The sequence below is a fragment of the Chiloscyllium plagiosum genome, unplaced genomic scaffold, assembly GCF_037043375.1.
Source record: "Chiloscyllium plagiosum isolate Xiang-an unplaced genomic scaffold, Cpla_swu_hap1 HiC_scaffold_49, whole genome shotgun sequence".
NCBI classification, from domain to species: Eukaryota; Metazoa; Chordata; class Chondrichthyes; order Orectolobiformes; family Hemiscylliidae; genus Chiloscyllium; species Chiloscyllium plagiosum.
In genome coordinates this window covers 12,432,724-12,452,120 of record NW_028270187.1, presented here as the reverse complement: position 1 = coordinate 12,452,120, position 19,397 = coordinate 12,432,724, and the positions used below count along the sequence as shown (strand labels likewise).

Sequence of the window (19,397 nt, the reverse complement as noted above, 5' to 3'; positions counted from 1 at the left end):
GATCTTTTACCAGCCTCAGCTCTACTTACCCAGCCTCTCACCATAACCCTGAATTCCTTTACTCTTCAAAACATTATCTTAGCTTTAAAAACATTCAATGAGGAAACCTCAACTTCTTCACTGGGCAGGGAATTCTACAAATTCACAACCCTCTGGGTGAAGAAATTCCTTTTCAATTCAGTCCTAAATCTGCTGCCCCTAATTTTGAGTCAATGCCCTCTTGTTCTAGGTTCACCCGCCAGTGGCAACTTTCATTCTGCTTCAATCTCATCTATTCCCTTCATAATTTTATATGTTTCTGTAAGATTCGTCCCCCACCAACCTTCTAAATTCCAATGATTATAATCCCAGCCGACTCAGTCTCTCCTCTTAAAGCAACCCCCTCAACTCAAGAACCTAGTGAGCCTCCTCTGCACCCCCTTTAGTGCCAGTACCTCCTTTCTCAAGTAAGGAGACCAAAACTGCACACAGTACTCTAGATGTGACTCACCAACACCTTATACAGCCACAACATATCCACCCTGCTTTTAAACTCAATCCCTCCACCAATAAAGGACAATATTCCATTTGCCTTAGTATTTACCTGTTGCATCCGCAGACCAGCCTTCTGCGATTTATGCTCAAGGAAACCCCAAGTCCCACTGCACAGTAGCTTACTGCAAATTTTTACTGTTCAAATATTAGTCCTTTTTACTATTATTGCCACTAAAATGGATGACTTCACATTTACCAACATTCTACTCCATCTGCCAGACCTTCACCCACAAACTTGAACATATGCCTCTAAACGTTTGTCATCTGCAAACTTTAACACACTACATGTGATCCCCAACTCCACACCATCGGTATAAATCGTAAACAATTGCAGTCCTAACACTGATCCCTGATGCACACCACTAGTCCTTGATTGCCAACCAGAAAAGCATTCAAATTTCTCCACTCTTTGCTTCCTGTTAGTTAACCAACTCTCTGTACATGCTAATGGATTGCCTGTAACGCCGTGCACCTTCATCTAATGCAGCAGCCTTTTGCACAGCACCTTGTAGAATGCCTTATGGAGATCTAGATATATCACATCCACTTGGTCCATTGTTCAGCGTACTTATAAAGTCTTCATAGTATTCGAGAAGATTAATTAAGCATAATCTGCTGTGCCTGGCGATTAGGACAATTTCTATCGAGATGCCTTGCTATTACTTCCTTGATAATAGACTCGAGCATCTTGCCACTACATATGTTAAGCTAACTGGTCTATAATTCCCCATTTGTTTTCTCTACCTCGCTTCTTAAACAGTGGCATCACATTTGCTGTTTTCCAATCTGCTGGAACTGCCCCAGAGTCCAGCTTAGTTTACAAAATTACCAAGAGCGCCATCTCTTTTAGTCCCCTCAGATGCAATCCGTTAGGGCCAGAAAACTGGTCTGCCCTTATATCCGTTAGTTTGTCCAATTTCTAGGTCCTCACTGCAACAGGCTGGAGAAGAAATTGCAGGGGTCCTGACTGATATTTAGCCACAGGTGAGGTCACAGAAGAGTGGAGGGTGGCAAACGTATCATTATTCAAGAATGGTTACAAAGAAAAACTTGGGAACTATAGACCATTAAGCCTTAATCTATCTTAGGTAAATCACTTGAAGATTCTGAGATATGATTTACATGCATTTGGAAAGATCAGGTTTGATATGGAATGGTCAGCATAGCTTTGAGTGTGTGAGGTCTTGTATTTTGGAAAGACAAATCAAGGTAGAAGTTTCATGGTGAATTATAAAGCCTTAAGGAGTGTAGTGGAATAGAGGGAACTTGGAGTTCAAGTTCACAGTTCTGTCAAAGTGGAGTAATAGGAAGTTGGAAGAATTGAAAAAGGCAAGTTATCATTTGAATAGGAGAGAAAGTTCAAAATATCAGTGCAAAAGCTACAGCAGGGCACAAGGAAGGCATTTATTGCGAAAGGAATTGAGTAGGGAAGTAGGTAATTGTTGCTACATCTGTAAAAGGGATTGAGGTTTCCAAATCCAGACTACTGTGGACAGTTTTGGTCCCATTCCTTGAGGAGGGATGTAGTTGAGTTCAAGAGAGTTCAAAGGAAATCACTGAATTGATTGCCAAGATGAAAAGGTTAGTCTTATGAGAAGAGACTGGTACAATTTTGATCTCTTGAGGCCAGAGGCAGTTCAGAAGAGATTCACCCAATCATTACCAGCAATGAAGGATTTGCCTTAGACAAGAGACTGAGCGGTTTCTCTGGAGTTTGGAAGAGAGGAAAACTAACTGAGGGCTATCAGATGCTAAAGGAGATGAAGAGAGGATGTTTGCTCTTGTGGGAGAATCTAGAACGAGAGGTTATCGGTTCAGGATAAGGAGCTGGGCAGATTGAAAACAGAGATAAGGAGGAATGAATTCTCTCAAATGAGGAAGGGGTTGTAAATCTGTGGGATCACTACCCCCACCACTCACCACCCAGGACACTGCATAAATTGGAGGAGACAGACAGATTGTTAATCAGGGATGGGTCAAAGCGAGTGTTTGCAGGAATGTGGAGTTGAGGCTGAGATGGGATCGCAGAGCAGGTTCCTAAGGGGTTAAATGGACTCAACCTGATCCTAGACTGTATGTTCTTGTGGAGCTATATTGTTAGTAGCAAAACAACTAGGATGGAGAAAATGAAGTTTGATTTAACAAAATAGGTTTTAATTTATGAACATTCAAAAATAAAAACAAAATTGATTCAACACAAATTTGGCGAATGAAGTTGGTTGAAAAAAAAAGATAATACATTTAGGGGGGTAAAAAAAACTAAAGCGGGTGCAGGAGCAGAGAGAGCCTGGGGATATACGTCCAAAGATCAGTGAAGGTGGCATAACAGGACGAGAGCAGTTAATAAAACACACAGCATCCTCGGCTTTATTAATAGGGGCACAGAGACCAAGAACAAGGGAGTGATGTTGAAGTTGTACAAGACACTGGTGGATCTCAGGTGGAGTGTCAGAGAGAGAAAGCGAGAGGAGAGAGTGATGACTGATAGGTGGTGGTTTAACCTGAGGGTTGCCATGCCTCACACAAGGCGAACAGATGAAGGAGAGTCCTTCATGATAACGTCAGCCAGTGAGAGATTCAAACCCATGCTGCCAATCTTTATCCACATTTCAAACCAGCCATCCAGCCAAATGAGCTGACCCAACTCAAAGCAGAGGGCAGAAAAGAAATTAATTCCGGTGACAGCACAAGTCTTGAATGGAGAATCGGAGATCATATTGGAGATAAACCTTTGATTTGTTGGGTATTTCTTTGCAAGTGTATAACACCTTACCATCACCAGCAACAGAAGCTGAATTTAGAAATACATTTGACAAAGGGAATTGACACTCTATTACCCAGGCTGGTTTTGTTCTGTTCTGGACACCTTATTTAAGGAAGGCTATTCAGATCCTGCAGACAGCGTGAAGGAGGTGTATGGGAATGATACCAACGATGAGGGATTTTAGATACAGGGAAAGGTTCAGGAGATTCAGCTTATTCTCTTTCGAGCAGAGAAGATGAAGTGGTGACCTTATTGAGGTGTTGAAAATTTGAACAATTCGGACAGGAAAGCAAGTTATTGCTTCCCATTCATTGGTTTATTAGTAACTGGCTAAAACGAATTTCAAGATTGTCAGTAAGACACTGAGATGAGGAGAAACTTATTGGGTTGTTGAGTTTGGAATGTGCTGCTTGGGAGGCAGATTCCATAGGAGGATCGAAATGAGAGCTGGATATAAATTTGAAAGGGATAATGCGAGTGGGCTACAGAGATAAGGCTGGAGAGTGGGACTAGCTTTCAGGAGCTGGTACAGACACGAGTGACCTCCTTCCATACAATAAAAGTTTATGATTCTATGAACATAAAAGTTCTGAACCAGATTCCAGACAATTCCAGGAGGTAATTCCTTGGGACCTTGGCTCAGTGACCTCATTGTCAGGGATTTTTGCACGCGAACAGTAGCAAATTGTTGTCACAAGCGGGATTGGAACCTGGTTGGGTAATGGTCTAGAAATATTTCATTCCAAGTGAGGTGATGAGAAATCGAGCTGAGGGTATGAGTGAGGACAGACCTGCAAGAAATTTCGAATATGCAGAGATCGGGTCAAGTCTATTGAATGGTGAATGTGAATCTGTGAGCTGCTAATCCTTCATCATCACGTACTGGTCAGCATTCATGCTGGTACTCATCTGATTGGGAAGATCCACAAAAACAAATCTCTGGAAGCGTTGGAAGGACTGATTAACAATCTGTCTGTCCCCCCCCTTCAATTTATTCAGTGTCCCAACATGCACCCACATACTGGGAAGTGAATTCCCAGAGATTTCCACCCCCTCTGCCTTGGAGAGAATCCATTTCTCAACATCTCTTGATTCAATCTGTTCCACCCCCTTCTCCTGAAACAATGACCCTCTCGTTCTAAATTGTCACACCTGAGGAAACATCCTCTGTCTCCTTTGTCAATCCCACCTCCTTTACCACCCTATATCCCTCAGTTGGATCTCCCTTACTCCTCTAAACTTCACAGCATATTGGCCTTAATTGCTGAATCTCTCTTTCGATGACAAACCTCTCATCTCTGAACATGAAAAGTACAAAGTCACGCTAGATGGTATCTTGAATGTAGTTTACACATCTCAAAGTGAGTTAGTCATAATTTCCGAGAAGTCTGCATCCAGAGTCTGTGCTGGTCACAAACAACCACCTCGATACTCTCTTATCCCATTTCCCCAGCATTTGGCTCCATCGTCTTGGTGTCACAAGTGCACATTTAAATCCTCCTTCAATGTGATGAGAGTTGCTGCCTCTCCCACCCTTACAGGCAGTGACTTCCAGATTGCACACCACCTCTGGGTGAACAAGATTTTCCTCACATCCCTTCAAAACTTCCTGCCCCTTACCTTCAATCTATACCCTTTCCCCACTTCCATCAAGCAGGGAAGTTTCTTCCTGCCTCACCCATCTTCATCCCTCATCATTTTATACATCCCTCTCTTTCAATCTACTCTGCTGTAAGGACAACTCTAGCCTGTCCAACCCCTCTCAATCACTGAAATTCTCCAGCGCCCAAGGCAATATGCTGGAAATTAGATTAGATTAGATTAGATTACATTACATTACATTACATTGCAGTGTGGAAACAGGCCCTTCGGCCCAACAAGTCCACACCGACCCGCCGAAGCGCAACCCACCCATACCCCTACCTTTACTCCTTACCTAACACTACGGGCAATTTAGCATGGCCAATTCACCTGACCTGCACATCTTTGGACTGTGGGAGGAAACCGGAGCACCCGGAGGAAACCCATGCAGACACGGGGAGAACGTGCAAACTCCACACAGTCAGTCGCCTGAGGCGGGAATTGAACCCGGGTCTCAGGCGCTGTGAGGCAGCAGTGCTAACCACTGTGCCATCGTGCCGCCCATAAATTTTTTTCTCTTCAAGTATCAATGTAAACTTTTATGATCATATTTTACGTTTCCCACAAGTTTAGCTTAGATTACATTACATTACAGCGTGGAAACAGGCTCTTCAGCCCAACAAGTCCACACCGACCCGCCGAAGCGTAACCCAGCCATACCCCTACATTTACTCCTTACCTAACACTACGGGCAATTTAGCATGGCCAATTCACCTGACCTGCACATCTTTGTTCCTGTGGGAGGAAACCAGAGCACCCGGAGGAAACCCACGCAGACACAGGGAGAACGTGCAAACTCCACACAGTCAGTCGCCTGAGGCAGGAATTGAACAAAGGTCTCCGGCGCTGTGAGGCAGCAGTGCTAACCACTGTGCCACCGTGCCGCCCACTCATTCTCCCTGTGCACCCTCTCCCACTTCGTTTAGATATGTACCGTTGGCAAAGTGTCTTTTCTTTTATTTACAGCTCACTCCAATAGTGCATCAGGAAGGAAACATACAAGTTATTTTGCAGTGAAAAAGAGGGCAGTTAATTTTTAATCAGCAGAGTTATGTTTTAGCAAGTGGTTAATGTAAAGTCACCATTGTCTCATTAGACAGAGAGAGAAAGGTGTGGGGGAGAAAAAGCAAACAACTGTTTTTTGGTTTAACCTGAGGGACACCACATCTAAAGCACAGGGAATGATCACTCACAGTAATCTCAACCAGAGCAGCAACTGAACGCATGCTGTTAATGTGACGGTACATTGTAAGCCTACTATAGAATCAACTGAGCTAACCAACACCGGCATGGCCACTGGCAAAAACATTGGGTGGCACAGTGGTTACCATTGCCGCCTCACAGCGCCAGGGACCCAGGAACAATTCTAGCCTTGGGTAACTGTTTATTGGGAGTTTGCACATTCTCCCCTTCTCTGCATTGGTTTTCTCCGGGTGCTCTAGTTTCCTCCCACAGTCCAAAGCTGTGCAGTTCAGATGGAGTGGCCTTGCTAAGTTGCCCATAGTGTGAGAGTTATGCACGATAGGAGGATTAGTCATGGGAAATGCAGTGTTACAGGGATTGGAGAGGTGGTGGGTCTGGGTTGGTTGCTATTCAGAGGGTCAATATATGCAGCTGATGGGCCAAAAGGCCTGCTTCCACGCTGTAGGATACTATGATGTACAGCTTAGGGGGATTGGCCATGGTTAATGCAGGGTTACGGGGGGTAGGGTCAGGACTGAGTGGGATCCTCTTCACTGGCTTGGGACAGATTGGATGGGTTGAATGGTCTCTTTCCACACTATATGGATTCTGTCGACATCAATGTTTAGCTCAATGCTGTGGGGCAATTTATTCCGGTCTCAATTTTGATGAGATTCACTTTCAGTTTCTGAAATAATAGGGAAGCAAAATCATATGTTTTCAGCTCCCCGGGATATGCCCTGCAGATGTGAATTTGAATCTTGCTTTGGCAGGTGGTGGATTTGGAAAGCGATTTTAAACAAAAACAGATCTGGAGTTGATGACTGTTGTCAGGAACAAACAATCATCTGGTTCAAAATTGATGATTGAAGTGAGGAGGAGTTTCTTCTGAGGGTTGCATGTCGTTGGAACTCCTTGCCAGAGAGCTGTGTGTGGGGACAGGGAGTAGTTTTAAGGGTGGGATAGATAGATTCTTGATCAGCCAGGGAATTGAGGGTTACATGTTAAGTGCAGGAAAGTGAGCGTGAGGAATGGTGCATCAGCCACAATGCTATTGAATGGATGAGCAGGCTCAAGGGGCCGAATGGCCTTCTTCTGTTCCTGTCTGTGGTGGTCCTTAAGGGAATGAAATCTGACCTCCTTACCCGCTCTGCTCTGCATGTGATTCCTAACCCTTTGCAAACTCTTCACTGCCTTCTGACTGAGCAAATCGATTAGTTCAAGGACATTTTGGAATTGCATCTACTTCCCATCTTGGCAGAGATGACCACATCCTGTTCAGACTACAGAGAAATAACATTTGTCAGAGTCAGTTTTTGACTTGTCCCAAGACAAATTGGTCTGTATAATGACCCCACATATTCACAGCTCCTCCTGTACATTCTGATTGTCTTTCAGGCAAAGTTTGTTATTCTCATCTATTTTCATAGAGTCATGCAGCACAGAAACAGGCCCTTCAACCCAACTCGCCCATGCTGACAAGGTTGCCCAAACTCAACTCGTCCCATTTATCTGCATTTGGCGCATATTTCTCTGCACCTTTCTTATCCATGTACCTTTACAAATGTCTCTTCCATGTAATTGTACCTGCCTCTACCACTTCCTCTGGCAGCTCATTCCATATATTCACTGCCCTCTGTGTGATGAATTTGCCTCTCAGGTCCCTTTTTAATCTTTCCCCTCTCACCTTATACCTATGCTCACTAGCTTTGGACACCGCTACATTGGGGAAAAGATTATACCTATTTACCTTTTCTGTGCCCCTCGTGATTTTATAACCTCTATAAGGTCACCCCTCAGCCTCCAATGCTCCAGGGGAGAAAAGCTCCTAGCTTATGAAGCTTCTGCTTATAACTCAAACCCTGCAACCATGATAACATCTTTGTAAATCTTTTCTATAACCTTACAAGCTTAACGACATCCTTTCAACAGCAGGTTGGCCAGGACTGTACACAGTATTCTAAAAATGGTCTCACCAACATCCTGTACAGCTATAACATGATGCCCCAACTCCTGTCGTCAGTGCTCTGACCAGTGAAGGCAAGCATGCCAAATGCTTACTTCACCACAGTGTCAAGCCGAAATGCCACATTTAAGGAACTGTCTTCCGGCGCGCCCTCGGTCTGTTTGTTCGGAGACATTCTCCCAGATGATAGCATCAATAAAGATGTATCTAGACAGATGCATGAATGGACCTCTCAATATTCTGTAAGTTTCAATCAGGTTCTCTCTCATCTTTCTAAACTCCATCGAGTTAAGAACCAGAGTCCTCAACCTCTCCTCATATGAGAAGTGCTTCATCCCTGGGATTTTTCTTGTAAACCCCCTCCTGACCCCTTCCAAGTTCAGCACATCCTTCCTTAGATAGGGGGCCCAAAACTGCTCACAATGATCCAAATGTGGTCTGACCAGAGCCTTATACAGCCTCAGCTGTACATCCCTGCTCTTGTATTCTAACCCTCCCGAAATTAATGCTGACATTACATTTGCCTTCCTCACCGCCAACTGAACCTGCCTGTTAACCTGAAGAGAATCCTGAACTCGGACTCCCAAGTCCCTTTGTGCTTCAGATTTCCGAAACCTTTCCCCATTTAGGAAACAGTCTCCGTGTGAGAGGTAATTTCGGTTTAAACTTTAAGATGTGCCTGGACCACAGACTGGTCTATAATAAAAGACAAAACTTTTGTTTCTTTTCTAGAACATTTTATATACTCAAAAGTAGAATAGTTTAAATTGTGCAGAATGCTGACAATTTGTGAGCAGAGTAAAAACAAACAGGCTAGTTTAAATTGTGCAGAATGCTGACAATTTGTGAGCAGAGTAAAAACAAACAGGCCCTTGATTGATGGAACCATTAACACAGGCGGGAAGGATGAGTCCTTGACTGATAAGACTCCAGGATAGGGGAACGACTCGAGAGACATCTGTTACAGATTAAAGCCTTTGACTGATAAGACTACAGGGTGAGAAAAACAACGACTTTGGAGACTCTGGAGCCTTTTGTTGCAGACTTTGTGATAAGAATAATGATGTTTTTAAGAATGTGAACCTCATGGCTTGTTGGAGCCAAGGAGAGGAGGGACTTGTGCTGTATATAATGGGAGACTTTGTAAGCCTCAGCGCGCCTTTTTTTTTAAGGGTGCCCGACTCTGCAGACTTGACTTGTTAATAAAACTTTGTTTTCCTGAATTTGTCTAGAGCGATTATTGAGAAGCGATTTTCGTTTCTAACACTCCGCCTCTATTTTTCTAATCCCATTGCATACCCTCCCACACTGTCATCCATCTGCCAACCGAACCTTAACAGGATCCTGAACTCGGACTCACCCCCGAGGACCTTGTTTGTGCTTCAGGCCTGGCAGCATCTGTCCAGAGACAGACAGAGAGAAAGCGGAGTCAACGTTTCGAGTCCGGGGCAGCCGTCCTTCGGGAGAGTGGCCTTTGGTCTTGATGTGCCGCCGCACAATTTCTTGTTCACTCCCACCTCTCTGTCTGTGTGTGTATTTGTCATTATTATTGAGTTTGGCGAGTCCCGGAGCCGGCCCTGTTGTTTCTCTCTCCTGAAAGGGTTGTCCCTTTAAAGAGCCTTTCCCCTGAAGCAGCTGCTAACGGTCACTTGGGGCACGAGGCGGCCGTTAACCGCCATCTCGCGCGGGGCCTGAAGCTAAAATGGCGCCGGGGCCACGCGGGAAGGAAAAGCGCCGAGGGAGAGCGGACTGTGTCAACATGTCCCGTTCCCGAGGGTCAGGATGGTGGTTATTGGGGGGTGGAGGGGCACAGGAGAGATCCCCCCCCCTCCGGTGAGGTATATTGTACAGACCGCGAGGTCTCTATCTCTCTCTGTTGGACTGTCTATGACTTGCTTTAACTCTATGTCGATTAATCTCGATGACGCTGTGATCCTGTGCCTTTTTCTAACTCTGACTATGTTTCTATATAACTCTATATGCCCCTGTGTGTCTATGTCTCTGTTTCTCCCTGCCTCTCTGTGACCCTCTGATTCTCTCTGACCCTGTGACTCTAACTCTCTCTGACTGTATGGTGGGAGTACTGTTTGTTGTTGAAAACAACTCCTGCCTTAGAAAAGTGCCTAACAGTTTGGTTTAATCACAGACATCCCTGTGTCAGTCCTAGAGCTGAGTGTCCACACGGGAAATGAGGTAATGGAGGGAGACAGCACCTTGTTAAACCAGTCGTTTCGACCCCAATTCAATGTATTTTCTACAAGGATGGTGAGGAGATTTAGTGGGAGTACTCCAACCACTGCAGAACCGTACACACAATCATCAACATCAGCAAATGTCAAAAGGGCAATTAGCACTGTGCTGTTTCTAACCAGCAGGCAGATTCTCTCCTGAACAGCAAATTTATCACCATTTCAGTGAGTTTTTAAGCAACTCTATACAAATTAACATTATCACAGCAATGTGATAGCACTGGATGAAGCATGCAGAGAGAGATTTACCAGGTTATTGTCTTGGGGGCTGGAGGGTTTCGGTGATGGAGAGAGATTGGACAGACTGGGGTTGTTTTCCTTCAAGCAGAGCAGATTGAGAGTGTGGGACATGATTGAGCTGTATAAAATGATGAGGGGTGTAGATAGGGTAGACAGGAAGAAACCTCCCCTGCCCTCTTAAAGGAGGGATCAATGACTGGGGGAGGGGCATAGATTTAAGGTAAGGGGTAGGAGGTTTCAAAGGGGATGTGAGGGAAAACATTTTCACTCAACGGGGGAGGGAATCTGGAACTCACTGCCTGTAAGGGTGTGAGAGGCAGAAATCCTCATCACATTGGAGAACGATTTAGATGTGTACTTGCAGTCTAAGGCTAGACTCACATTAAGTGGTCTTTGATGTTTCATATGTATATTGCTGCAGAAATAGGGGCTTGGATAAAGTGAATAGTCAAGGTCATTTCCCCAGGGCAGGGAGTCCAAAACTAGAGGACATTGGTTTAAAGCGAGAAGGAAAAGATGTAAAAGGGATAACTTTATCACACAGACAGTTGTGTGTTTTTTGGAATGAACTGCCAGAGGAAGTGGTAGAAGTGGGTACAATAACAACCTTTAAGAGACATTTGGAAAAATACATGGATAGGAAAAGTTTTGACGGATATGGGCCAAACACAAGCAAATGCAGCAAGTTCTGTTTGGAGACTTCGTGAGCACGGACGAGTTGGGCCAAAGGGCCTGTTTCCGTTCTGTGACCTTACAACTGGGAGTCTGGTATTGGAGAACAGAGAGATGGTTGCTTTTAACTAGCATGGAAGATGTTCAAAGTGGGGTGCGGGATGGGGACAGTAACGGTAACCCCAGGAGGTGGGGGTGGGGACAGTGATGGTAACTCCCAGGATGTTGACAGTGTGGGTGTGGGGGCGACTGTGAGTAACCTCCAGGATTGACAGTGCGGTGTGGGTGGGGACAATGACGGTAACTCCCAGGATGTTGAATGTGGTTTGGGGGTGGGAACAGTGACAGTAACCCCCAGAATGTTGAATGTGTGGTGGGGGTGGGGACAGTGACAGTAACTCCTGGGATGTTGATACTGTGGGGCAGTGGGGACAGTGATTGTAACCCCCAAGATTTGATACTGCAGGGGTTGGGGACAGTGATGGTAATACCATTGAACATCAAGAGGGCAATGGTTGGATGATGTACCATTTGACCATCCATAGTTAACACAAATCTTTCGAAGTGTAGATTTTACAACAGATGGAAAATTTGCAACGATGTGAAATCTCAGTTGTTTTATTTCTCCTTTCTGTCAGTCATTATCCTGTCATAGAAGATAACATCTGCGAAAAGAAAGACAATTTCAACATCCAATCTTTTATTTCCTCTTTGTCTTGTTTTGTTCCAGTTCCTGTTGCTGGGGTTTTCCTCACCCCCCAGAGTCAATAAAATGGAGGTTCTGATTAGGAATCGTCTTATTTGAGTGTGTCGAGGTACAGGCCCGTACTTTCAATGGTACTTTCAAAGGTAAGCCTTAAAGGATGCCAGTGGGAATTACAACTATAGTTCAGACAGGAGAGAGCTGGCCATTGAATCCTTCCAGTCCCAGCACCAAGGCAGATACCTTGTTGCGATCACCAGGGATTGGAACAATATTTAATGTGACCAGGAATTCCATCAACCTCACAGAGCCAGGTAATCCATTCTTCATCTTTGATCTGTACTCGTTCTTCACTGGAGTCTAGCTGAAGTCTTGACGGGAACACTCTAAAAAATTACTTCAGAAACTCAGCAGGTCAGCAGCATCTGTGGGGGGAAGGGAGAGAGAGAGTAATATCCTTTCTCAGATTTTGGGAGGCCTTCATAGTGAGAGGATTTGAGTCTATGTGCAGGGATGTCTCATTACAATTGAACAGAGTGAGACCCCACTCTGGAGAACCATGTGCACAGAATGGCCTCCCCTGATTATATTTTCGATGTTTCTCTGTGAATGGCCCAGTTGCTGCTGACAGTTGGAGGACAAGGGAAGTTTCCTTATTTGAGGAAGGATATTGTGCCTATGGAGAGAGTGCAGTGAAGGTTTCCCAGAATGATTCCTGGGATGGCAGGACTGACAGATGGAGAGAGACTGGAATGGTTAGGATGATATTCACTGGAGTTTAGAAGAATTAAGGGGGAATCTCATAGAAACCTATAAATTTGAACAAGGACGAAACAGAGTAAACACGGGGAGGGTGTTCCCGGTGACTGGGCGGAGAGTCCAGAACCAGGGGTTCATGGTCAAAAAGAAATGGAGTGGGACTGAGATGGGGAGAAATGTCTTCACCCAGAGAGTGGGGAGCCTGTAGAATTCTCTGCCACAGAAAGCATCAGCGCCAGAATACTGAATGTTGTTCAGGAAGGAGTTGGATTGAGTTCTTAGGGGGTAAAGAGAGAGTGCGGGAGACAAGGGACTGTGTTGGGTGATCAGCCATGATCCCTTTGAATGGGCGGAGCAGGCTAGAGGAGCTGAATGGCCTTACCCCAATGATATGTTTGATGTTTCTCTGTGAATGGCCCAATTGCCGCTGACAGGTGGAGGACAAGGGAAGTTTTGCCTCGATATATGCAGGCCGTGAAAATGAGGACAGTAATTTCTAGTTGACAATTTAGAGAGAGTTGGTGCAGAGCGATCTTTTGAGTTTAGCATGGAATAGTTTGGGTTGGATCGGTGGGATATTGTTAATGAGAGAGGCTGCACAGAAACAATGATGTTAGTGCAATGGTGAGGGTTTGGAGAGAATTTTACAGACACGCGTGTTGGCAGGGGGTCAGGGCAACAGGGAACAGGAAATACTGGGGTTGGTGTTTGCTGAAGGGATGGTGTCATTGACAGGAAATTCCTCTCTGAATCCAGCACAGGCAAACAGCACTGAGATGGCAGTACTCATTGTCCCCTGTTTCTGATCCTTTCTCTCCTCATATTTCTTCCCATTAAACTCCAGAATTGAAAACAAGATGGGTGAGACACTCCAGCAGGTAACCCTGGCGATCATTCTCCAGTTGGCACTCGATGTGGGTTTCAAACTGACGTTGCTCACATAATGTATGAGTGTCTGCGTATGAGAGAGTATGTGTATGAGTGCGTTTGAGTGAGAATGTGAAAGTGTGCATGTCTGTGAGAGAGAGAGAGACACTCACACACACACATTCTCATTGACACATACACATACTTTCACGTGTGCACTCACTCAGTCACTTCTGCAGTGCACCTTGTAGACCACACTTGAGAAGCCGAACACCATCCGGGGACAACACAGCCCCTGCTTAATTGACACCACATCCATTCTCTCTACCACCTGTGCTCAGTAGTAGCTACGAGATGCCCTTCAGAAATTCACCAAAGATCCTCAGGCAGCACCTTCCAAACCCACAACCACATCCATCGAGAAGGACATGCACAGCAGATACGTGAGAATACCACCTCCCGCAAGTTTCCCTCTGAGCCACTCACCATCCCAACTTGGAAATATATCAGCATTCATTTAGTGTCACTGGGTCAAAATCCTGTAGTTCCCTCTCTAATGGTGTCGTGGGTCTACCTACAGCACAGGGACTGCAGTGGTTCAAGAAGGCAGCTCATTACCTTCTTCTCAAGGGACCAACTAGGCTTGGATAATAAATTCTCGGCCCAGCCAGTGATTTTCACAACCCACCAGTGAGTTAAAAAAGAGATAAAGCACTATTTGGGAATGTGCATTATGAGGATGTGGGCAGGCTGAACAAGTGGCAGATGAAATTACTTGGGGAGACACATAAAGAAATGTGCTGTGTTCAGAGGAATGGTCAGCACAGATATAAACTAAAGGTTAAAATTGGAATAATTGTTTCTTGCGCATCCAGATTCATTTACTAGCAGGAGAAGCTGAATATTTACAGTAAAACTTTCCTATGTTCTTTCTCTCTTATTTTCTCCAGCTGTTTCTTCCAGCATGTTCCCGGCAACACAGGTAAGTTAGTGAGGTGGTTAGCAACTTTGAACAACATTCAAACACTGTCCAAATGGTCTGAAAATCACTCTGGGGTGCAAACCCAGCAATTTTACATCAGTTAGACAAATTGGAGCAAATGAACGGTTGTGTCTGACTTGTTTGCAAATCTAAAGCACAGCAGTTCAAATCGAGGACACATTCAATTTCCGTTAGCCAGTGAACTGAGGGTTGGTCAGTCCCATTAGTGGTGAGGTTATCCATTGCAGTTGGAAGAATTGAAAAAGGCAACTTATCATCGGAATAGGAGAAAAAGTTCAAAACATCAGTGCAAAGGCTACAGCTGGTCACAAGGAAGACATTTATTGCAAACGGAATGGAGTTTGGAAGTAGGTAATTGTTACTGCAACTGTACAAGGGATTGGGGTTTCCACATCTGGAGTACTGCAGACAGATTTGGTCCCATTCCTTGAGAAGGGATGTAATTGAATTGGAGGGAGTTCAAAGGAGATCACCAAATTAATTGCCCAGATGAAAGTTTAGTCTTATGAGAAGAGACTGGTACAATTTTGATCTCTTTACTTGAGGACAGATGCAGTTTATACTGGAAGTAGTTCAGAGGAGATTCACTCAATCATTTCCAGAGATGAAGGGTTTGTCTTAGACGAGAGATTGAGCAGTTTCTCTGGAGCTTGGAAGAGAGGAGATCTAACTGAAGGTTATAAGATGCGAAAGGGCATATTGACAAAGGAGTTGGAGAGAGGATGTTTGCTCACATGGGCGAATCTAGAATAAAAGATTATCATTTCATGATAAGGGGCTGGGCAGACTGAAAACAGAGGTAAGGAGCATTGAATTCTCTCAAATGACGAGGGGCTTATACATCTGTGGGAACACCACCCCCCACCACTGCATAAATTGGAGGAGGAGACAGACAGATTGTTAATCAGTGATGGGTCAAAGGGAGTGTTTGCAGGAAAGTGAAGTTGAGGCTGAGATGGGATCAGCTGCGATCGTATGGAATAGCAGAGCAGGTTCCTGAGGGGCCAAGTGGACTCGACCTGATGCCAGCCTGGATGTTCTTGTGGAGTTATATTGTTAGTTAATAGCAAAACTGCTAGGAGGGAGAAAATGAAGTTTGATTTAACAAAAAAGGTTTTAATTCGTGAGCATTCGAAAATAAAGACAAACATGATTCATCACAAATTTGGTGAAGGGCGTTGGTTGAAAGAAATGGAAAGACAATACATTTAGGGGGGTAAAAAAAAAACTAGAGCAGGTTTGGAGCAGAGGGAGCTGGGAGTATATGTCCACAGATCAGTGAAGGCGGCATAACAGGGAGAGAGCAGTTAATAAAACACACAGCATTCTTGGTTTTATTAATAAGGGCATAGAGTCCGAGAACAAGGAGGTGATGTTGAAGTTATAAAAGACACTGGTGGACCTCAGCTGGAGTGTTAGAGAGAGAGAGGGGGAGAGAGTGATAACTGGTAGGTGGTGGTTTAACCTGAGGGTTACCATGCCTCACACAAGGGGAGAGATGGAGAAGGATAGTCCTTCATGGTAACCTCAGTCAGTGAGAGATTCAAACCCATGCAGTCGATGTTACACCATATTTCAAACCAGCCATCCAGCCAACCGACCTAACCCAACACAAAGCAGAGGGCAGAAAATAAATTAATGCAGGTGGCAGCTCAAGTATTGAATTGAGAATATTAGATCATGTTGGAGATGCACCTTTGATCTGTTGGATATTTGTATGTGTGTAACACCTTACCTTCACAGGCAACACAAGCTGAATTTAGAAATACATTTGACAAAGGAAGTTGACCTTCTATTACCCAGGCTGGTTTTGTTCTGTTCTGGACACCTTACTAAAGGAAGGATGTTCAAACCCTGGAGACAATTGAGGGAGATTTACGAGAATGATACCAATGATGAGGGAATTTAGATGCAGGGAAAAGTTCAGGATATTGAGCTTATTCTCTTTCGAGCAGAGAAGATGAAGTGGTGACCTTATTGAGGTGTTGAAAGTTTGAACAATTCTGACGGGAAAGTAAGTTCTTGTTTCCCACTCATTGGTCTATTAGTAATTGGCTGGTAGAATTTCAAGATTGTCAGTGAGAGAGTGAGATGAGGAGAAACTTATTTGGATTGTTGGATTTTGAATGTGCTGCTTTGGGGAGTGGTGGAGGCAGACTTCATAGGAGGTTTGAAAAGAGAGCTGGATATAAATTTGGAAGGGATGATGTTAGAGGCCTACAGAGATAGGGCTGGAGAGTGGGACTACCTGGGTAGCTCATTCAGGAGCTCAAATGGCCTCCTTCCATAGAGTAAAACTTTATGATTCTCTGAACATAGAAGTTCTCAGCCCCGTTTCGGACAATTCCAGGACGTCATTCCATGGGACTTCGGCTCAGTGTCCTTGTTGCCAGGAGTTTTCGTACACACACAGCAGCAAATTGTTGTCACAAGTGGGATTGGAAGTCAGTTGGGTAACGGTCTGGAAATATTTCATTCCAGGGGAGACGATGGGAAATCGAGCTGAGGGCACGAGTGAGGACACACCTGCAAGAAATTTCGAACACGCAGAGATCGGGTCAAGTTGATTGAACGGTGAGTATGAATCTGTGAGCTGCTGATCCTACACCGTTATGTATTGGTCAGCGTTCATTCTAGTATTCGTCTGATTGGAAAGATCCACAAAAACAAATCTCTTCCTGGAAGTGTTGGGGAGGGAAGTTTGAGTTGTTTCCTTTACAAAAGAGAAGGTTGGTAGGTGAGGGGGACTTGTTAGCAGAGTGTAAGATTGGTAGTGTTGTAGAGCAGAGAGCCCGAGGGTTTCAGGTGCATAATTCTTTGAAGGTTGTGTCACGTGTAGACAGGGTGTTTGAGAAGGTGTTTAGAACATTTTTAAACTGAAGAGTAAGAGGTTTAGAGATGGATTTGAGGATTGTTTCACCCAGAGGATGGTGGGGATCTGGAACATGTGAAAATAAAATATCTGGACTTTTAGTTTCTATTTGAAATCACTAATTGCTCCAGTGTGTGGAAATGCCACTTTGTCACTGCAGGGAGTTCCATGATATATTAATGTGGAATATTCATGTAAAGGAGCAGGAGGAGACCATTCAACCCATTCAGCGTGCTCCACCATTCAGTGGCTGATATGACTCCATAGACCTGCCTTTGGCCTCTATTCCCCTTAATAACTTTGCTGAACAAAAACATTATCTCTCAGATTTAAAACTAACAACTGATCCACCAATGCCTGCTGTTTGTGGAAGAGAGTTCCAAATCTCTCCCAGCTTTTGTGCGTAGTAGTATTTCCTAACATCTCTCCTGAACAGTCTGGCCCTAATTCTCTGGCTATGCCCTCCCTAGTTCTAGGATCCCCGACCAGTGGAAACACTTCCAATTTCCATACCCTGTCTTTTCCTGTTAATATCTTTGATCAGATCATCCATAAACCTGTAAATTCTGGACAGAACAGGCTTAATTTATGTAATCTCTCCTCATAACCCCTGAAGTCCAGGTATCATTCTTGTAAACTCGCGCTGTACTCCCAGGCCAATCTATCCTTTCTCAGGTGTGGTGCCCAGATCTGCTCCAAGTGGTGTCGGACCAGGGTTTTGTATAACTGCAGCATCCCTTCTGCATCCCTGTACACCAGATCTCTCAATATAACGGCCAGCATTCAATTAGCTTTCTTCAGGCAATGAATGACAGAAATAAAAGTAAACACCGAAGCTGTTGGAGAAACTCAGCAGGGACAGATATTATTTGCCACCTGGGGACTCACTGTTTACTGTAAGACAACTTTTCAACTTTCCTTCTGATCCTTTATTTTTGCTGGAGCTGTGTACTGTTCAGTAAAGAACACAGGCATACAATGGCAACTATTCATTTTGTTTACAAACCTTGAGATTCTCGAACAAGGGGGTGTACTCTGAGAATTATTATTAAATGGAGGAAAATCAAAGGCTTTCCGTATATCTGAGGGAGGTTGTGTGGGATGGGTATGACTCAATTTGGAATTTGTAGGGTAGACTCTGGGATCCATCTGAGGAAGACAGAACAATATTGATTCGTCGTGATTTCATTCCTTTGTTCCTCAGAGGGATATATATGGTTAGAATCTTCCCTGATTGAGCCATTCCAACAATCTCAGTCTCCAGTCAGGAGGGTGATGGAATGCTCCCCCCCTTGCCTGAATAGTCGCAGCTCCAACAACACTCGAGAAGCTAGACATCATCGAGGGACAAAGCAGCTCCACTTGGCTGGAACCACATCCACAAGCATCCACTTCCTCTACTATCCATGCTCAGTAGCAGCAGTGTGTACCATCTACAAGATGTACTGCAGAAGTACACCAAAGATTCTCAGGCAGCACCTTCAAAACTCACAACCACTTCCATCTAGAAGGACAAGTACAGCAGATTCATGGGAACACCCACCCTCTACACCCTCAGTGTCCTGACATGGAAATATAACACTGTTCCTTCAGTGTCATTGTTTCAAAATCCTGGAATTCCCTCCCTCAGGGCAATGTGTGTCTATCTACAGAACATGGACTGCAGCAGTTCAAGAAAGTAGCTCATGCCTACCTTCTCAAGGGGGCAACTAGGGATGCGTTGGGCAATAATTGCTGGGCCCAGTAGGTGATGCCCATGTGCCATGAGCGAATAATAGTAACAAAAAATATTGTAAATGACCCCAGGGCCTCTACCTTCCTATGTGAGCTTGTTCTGGGAGGGTAGGCACAAACTTTGTAGTGAATGTTGATGCAAAATACACATTCAATGTTATTGAGTCACCTGGTTTGTGAACTGCTTTGGAAAGGTCGATATATCGCCAAG

At 44.6% G+C, this 19,397-nt stretch overlaps 1 long non-coding RNA gene across 4 annotated transcripts in view; it reads left to right on the top strand.

Moving 5' to 3' along the window:
- Nucleotides 1–9,442: 9,442 nt before the first annotated feature.
- Nucleotides 9,443–19,397, top strand: part of LOC122544646 (uncharacterized) — a 57,781-nt gene continuing 47,826 nt past the window's right edge. For 2 of the 4 annotated variants that reach the window (XR_015755264.1, XR_015755262.1), the window contains exons 1-2: nucleotides 11,683–12,097; nucleotides 17,062–17,154. This is a non-coding gene — a long non-coding RNA (uncharacterized LOC122544646). Of the gene's footprint in view, nucleotides 9,615–11,681; nucleotides 12,098–17,061; nucleotides 17,155–19,397 lie in introns of those variants that run through there. The other 2 variants (XR_015755263.1, XR_015755265.1) reach the window with 2 other exon arrangements.